The 6000-nt window shown below is 44.8% G+C and overlaps 1 protein-coding gene across 5 annotated transcripts in view; it reads left to right on the forward strand.

Annotated features, from left to right (window-relative positions):
• The window catches only part of LOC116844635, a 68584-nt gene that overhangs the window by 49380 nt on the left and 13204 nt on the right, over positions 1-6000 (forward strand). The gene's annotated exons all lie outside the window — the stretch shown is intronic.

Raw genomic sequence — 6000 nt, forward strand, 5'->3', positions numbered from 1 at the left:
TTCAATTTTATTTATATGTATTTTTGTTGTATTTGTTAATAAAAGGAGCGAAAACATTAAAAAGCTATAAACTGCTAAATTGCCTGTGAAATTCAAAGTAGACCAAAATGAAAAAATATGACCTAAATATTTTTTATACTTCTATATCTGTGCCAAATTAGAAAGAAATCGGAGTGTACTTTTTGAGTAGATTTACTTATAAGAAATCTTAGACTTCTTCAGTTTCAAGCTTTCTTTCATTTCAGTCAAATTAGTCAAATTAGTTAGTTTTGCAATTAAACAATGAAAATGCGTGCTATTGCAGATCAGTGTTTCTTAGATCTTTCTCAAATGATTTTGTTATGTTACCCTTCGCCTGGTAACTTTCCTCGAAAGCAATCAATGCGATTTACGTCTACACACTGCACGCAATACATAGGAGAGAGACCGGGTCTAGATGGCCCTAGTAGTATATTGCTTATGTGCTATTTTTTAGCATTTATCTTGAAGGGAACAGTGAATACATAATCGCGAAGTGGTCTTTTTAGAACATAAGTACTTCTCCATAAGTTTTACTAAAATCCAAATATTACATTTAAGAAATAAAAAATTGATTTAGTAGTAATAAAATAAATTTTCGAGCCTCTCAAAATTTGGTGTTCTCCATCGCAAATCTATCACGTTTATACAATCAGTTGCAACAATTATTTGTATAAGAAGTTGTAACTTCGAAATTCTGAAATGAAAAATTCTGAAATTCTGGGACATTTAGTCCCAGATCTCTCTTAATATGATGTGAGCGTTTGAATAGCACTCGCCAATTCGTGTTGATATTCCACGACGTCCAATCCGATCCCCCGATGGAGTTCGCGCGTCGCTCCGCATCTATTCGATGTTCTCAGCATCTAGTCTCTGTACTAGGACGGTCGCACTTCACTCGCGATTGCGATTGCATTAACGATGTGACGAAAAATATCTGATAAATTTCGGCGCTGAAAGAACACACTCCCGAGTCACAAATCGCGGTCCAGAGCTCGCGGCGTCTTCTACAAGGTCGAGAGAGAAAAATAAGATATCTCGTTTCGCTGATGTTTATACTTTGTCGAAAAAAGATTGCGACTGTTGCAACTCAACTATTTTTACTTGGCTGACTGGGAGTCAAATTTTTCAACCTCTTAGTAAGCTAACTAACAGTTAAATCATATGTCTATTTTTGTCCAACTTGAAGGAAAAACAAAAGCAAACATAATTTAACTGTTGGTTAGCTTACCAACAAGTTGAGAAAATCGGCTCTGAGTCCCTGTTTCCTATCGCAAAGAATTAAATGTAAGACTACGAGAAAAATTAGAACAAACCAACTTTCGAGGTGACTCTGCCTAATTATTTATATTTCTTGTTCCACAAGCTTACTCCGCGTATTGTAAATCATTTACATCGTAGGTCTCGTAGCACGAGTTTAATAGGACGCGTTTCCATATTCTGCGATCGCGCCGGAAAAAATCAGGAATCACGCGCGACGTCTCCGACCCGTTAGGCCTCGCGTCAAGGACTGTTATGATCGCTCGGCCGTTGCCTACATCTGCATATTGTTCTTACCGAGTCCACGTGACTTTCAATTGGCGGGACGCATTCGGGAGCATTGTTTATGTTATTTACTCATTTGATATATTCCCCATCGCCTGATATTACCGTTATACATTATCTTGTAGCGCTCAATACCCCTTTAGCATTCAAACTGTCAATATACAACAACCGTTCGAATGAACAATGACTCATGCATGGACCGAGACCGCGGGGAACGGGCAGCAGTGAGATAACAGGCTCGCTTTAATGAATGGATAACGAGTCCGCGAGATAGTCGAATTTAAAACTGACCGAGTGGTTCGAGCGTTCCGCAGGGTCAGGACAGGCTGTCGTGGCCGTGCGTTGGTGCGGACGGCTTAATCCAATATGCAGTTGCGCGCATAACGCGCTTTTTGCGGCCTATCTCGGGCCATTTGTCACCTCGAAAACGAACTGGTTGCGCTAGTATCCGCGCGTTTGGACTACACTAAAGCTATCGACGCGCGGCCGGCTCTTTCGTAACTGACTGCGCCGTCTCGCCGTTGTCAAAAGGGAACAATACGAAATACACAGCCGGCCGGGGCCAGGGACGCGTAGGCAGAAGTCGTCTGCGACGCGCGGAACAAAAAATTCATTTCGCGGGCGCTTCGTAAAATCGGTTACGTATCGAACGCGCGTATTGCGCGCGATATCGTGGGTGGAGAGCGCGGGGCCCGGTTCGTGCCTGACCACCGACAACTTTGATTCACTGCGATTGTTGCTGCGAGCCGGTTCAATGATCGCCGCGACACAACGACAACGACAACGACGACGACGACGTCGCTTGCTCCGCGTAACACCGACGACACGTGCACGCAAAACACACGTACGCGCGTCGCGATCCGCCACCAGGCCATGAACGAGTCACGTTTTACACACTAGCACCACGTGCTCGCGGCTCGATCGCACTTCTGATTGTGTGTGCGTGCGTCGGCATATCGCCGACTCTCCGATCGATCGAGGCCGATCCGCGGATTTTCTATTCCTCCGCGCGCAGCATGCATAACCACGCGTTTACATCAGACACGAAGGCTAAAGGGTTAATCTCTCACCGCTGGGCATCCAATGTTGCAGCGCCAACGCGGTACGCTCGCTCCCTTACGCGGCGATTTCGTCGGGTAACCGCCGGTTAAACACGAGGGACTTAAGCAGAAGCAATCTCGTTTCTAGTTCGAGAATCGACAATACCTACGGTCACGCCAGACTGATCTCCGCGTTTCGTACAGGCGATAAGAAAATACGAAAGCGCCCGCGGGAGAGCGCGACAAATAAATCTTGCGTTTTTCGTGAAACTGCGCTCGCTATCGGCGAGACACCGAGAGTGAACGTTCGCGCTTTAGTATTTTCCACGTCGTATTTGACGTATCGACTGGGCCTTATCGGGCCCGCACAGAGGCGCGCGCTATAACCACTGCGTAAATCGTGAGTGATATCGGGGCGCCGATGATTTTTCGTGTCGACGCGAGACGGACGGTCGCCCGAACGATGACAGAATTCAGCGTCTTTACGAGCCGAGGTCGAGGCCGTTATCGGGTCGGCGTGGTTTCGTAGCGCGAGGAAATCGTAAAGGGCCGAAAGACTCGGTTGAACGAGGCGTGGTACACCGTTCCCTGCCTAGTTCCATCCGAAGGGCCTCACGCTGCTGACGTCTCTGTATATATTCACGGTGCGCGAGATCGTCGTAAAGGGCCTCCACAGGCCGCGGCGCATGAGAGTTCGATTTTATGTCCTTCCCGCGATCCCTGAGACCGCCCGTCGTTAGTCACACGATGCTCTCTCTCTTTCTGCCTTTTTTTTTTAACACGGCACACACGTGTTGTACCACGCATTTTTATAGGCTCGCAGTGCGACGGCCTCGTTTCGCGACGATACATTGTCATCCTGTTTTCGTATCCGCGGACGTACTCACCCTCTTATCGAGATCGCCATTCTCGCAAATCTCAAGAACCGCCGACGGCGCGATCGAGAAAAGGGGGAGAAGACGGGGCCTTCTCAGTCAACGCGATACGTTGTGAACGCGCCCTTACTCTGTCGATCGTAAAAGACACATCGCGAAATCGACTGCGCGACAAATGGCGAATTACCATCAGCTGCGATGAGACCGAACGACCGGTTTCTTACCCATTGTACGCGCCGTTTCTAGGGGTCTAATGGACAAACGGAAGTCCGAAGAAACTTCTCCCTCCCCTGCTGTCGCTATTGTTTCAATAGACACATCAGTAGTCAAGTGCAAAGTATTATTTGAAGTATACTGATTCGCTAAGGCTTCCTCCTGTGTTCTCACCGTGGCTATCTTGATTAATGACGTCAGAAACGAGAAAACGTATGCCCAAAATTTCGTGGATTTCACTTGTGATGGATTGAGCATGTTTGTAAAATATTCTGACAACTTTCCTTTTACTCTAACAGTCAAATAGTAAAACTAACGTGACAAGATTGTGAAGAAAGATAGGCCAAAAAGAAAAATTGGATGTCACGTTAATTTTACAGTTGTTTATTGATTGTTAGAACAAAGGCAAGGTTTTCGGAATATCTTACAAATGTACTCGATTGATTTCAAGAATAGGAAAAGACTAGTAACTTATTATTGATAACGCTTATCATTTTCTTTAAAAAAATTCATAAAAAAAAACTTTCATATTTGACTGTCTACAATGTTTTCCCCCCTTAACAATAATTTACGCGGGGACGTCATTGCAAAAGATGATAAACTAGTATCGAAAAAGAGAAAAAGAATGCGAATAAAACCTGTCGCATGTTTTTTGATACATATTTCTTGTTTGTTTGTTTTTGTCGAAGTGAAATCGCGCTTGAGCGTGATCTGCATCTGCAGGAATGCATAGTGTGAATAATGTATGTCGCCGATTATTAATTGCAAGTGATTTTATCGTACCATTCATATTAAAGTGATAATCTCAATTCTCGGCGTAATACATCTTGCTATCTGTTATTAATGTCGTTGAATTGAATGAATTCATTAATATGGATAACTTGTCTTCTATGAAAGCGAAGAAACCCTAGTCGATATGTTGCTGCCACGTTAACCTTGCAATTCCGTAGTTGCGAGACGAAATTAAAATTAAGTCAAGTTAGAGCGAAATCAGAATTGAATTGGAATCTCAATTAGAACTGGACTCAAAAGCACGCAACAATTGTAATTTCGCTGAAATCTTCTCGCGAAGAAGGAATTAAATCATGTGGAAATCCGCTGAAAAATCCACCGTTAAAACCAAGCCCGGAGTTTGCGGAATATCCCGTACACGATAATACCCGACCACCCTAACATCGTAATTACTTCTCGTATGCGAAGTAACATCGTCATTATTTACGTTTTCTTCCGCGAGATCCTCCTACCGTCTCGGTTAACAATATAATTCAACGCCGTTGAGCGCCGAGCTTTCTCTCGTACGTCCACGCACGCGTTGCCGTGCCGCTGTTAAGTCGGGATCGGGATGAATTACCTCCGGACGCATACCGTTCTAGCGGAATACTGCGCATCGCCATAACACGCTGATTAAATAATTAGCAAGCCCGTCGACGACTCCGTTCCGAAAGGCATTATACTAGGATGTTAAAAAGTAATAGACGATACGTTGCATATCAATGAATTAGTATCTCCGACCGGCGTGATTTATTGTCGCACGTTGTCGCACGCGTTTGATTTATTGAGCTGCACATTCGACATATTGAACAAGGCGTCAAAGTATGAAATGCGCAGCGCATACCTCTCGAGGCGGATATCCTTTACCTGCAGCCCGAACTAACGTGTAAGAAGAAGTCATTTAACGGCAGGTACTCCGCTCTCTGGCGCGGCAAAAAAACCGGATGACTTACGTAATCTCTCGCCGTCGGTCGAAGGAAAGGAGGAAGAAAGAGGGCAAGAGAGGGGCAACGCGAGAGAGCCGAGAAAGAGAGAGAGAGAAACAGAGAAAAAGAAGCAAGAAACAGAATCGCATCGTGCTACCATCAACCAGGATTAACGTGCATGTATACACACTCTTTACTAACAAAATCACGCGCTATCTACAAAGATTCGATGTTATCGTCTGTTTATCCCTCTGATTACCACCGTGTTTTCAATTCCCGATTAATAAGTCCGGCGATCGTCCCATGCTATTATCATTTGAGTGAGTCGATGGTAATAACAAGTGAAAGAGACACCGACTCGATAGATCGCGATAAGCACAAGCATATACCAAGACACGAAATTACTTTCTAATAATGTACTTGCAATACGTTCTGACGGTCGAACATTGCCACTTTCGACAGAGAAAAGACGCGAAGCGATCACCGAAGGATCGAAGATGGCCGCGCAATATATGACGGGCGCCAAAAATGCACGCGTCTACAAGATTTCTCTCTTTCTCTCTCTCTCTCTCTCTCTCTCTCTCTCTCTCTCTCTCTCTCTCTCTCTCTCTC

Source organism: Odontomachus brunneus, unplaced genomic scaffold (genome assembly GCF_010583005.1).
Source record: "Odontomachus brunneus isolate Ranch 3 - 2012 unplaced genomic scaffold, Obru_v1 Obru_scaffold_044, whole genome shotgun sequence".
NCBI lineage: Eukaryota > Metazoa > Arthropoda > Insecta > Hymenoptera > Formicidae > Odontomachus > Odontomachus brunneus.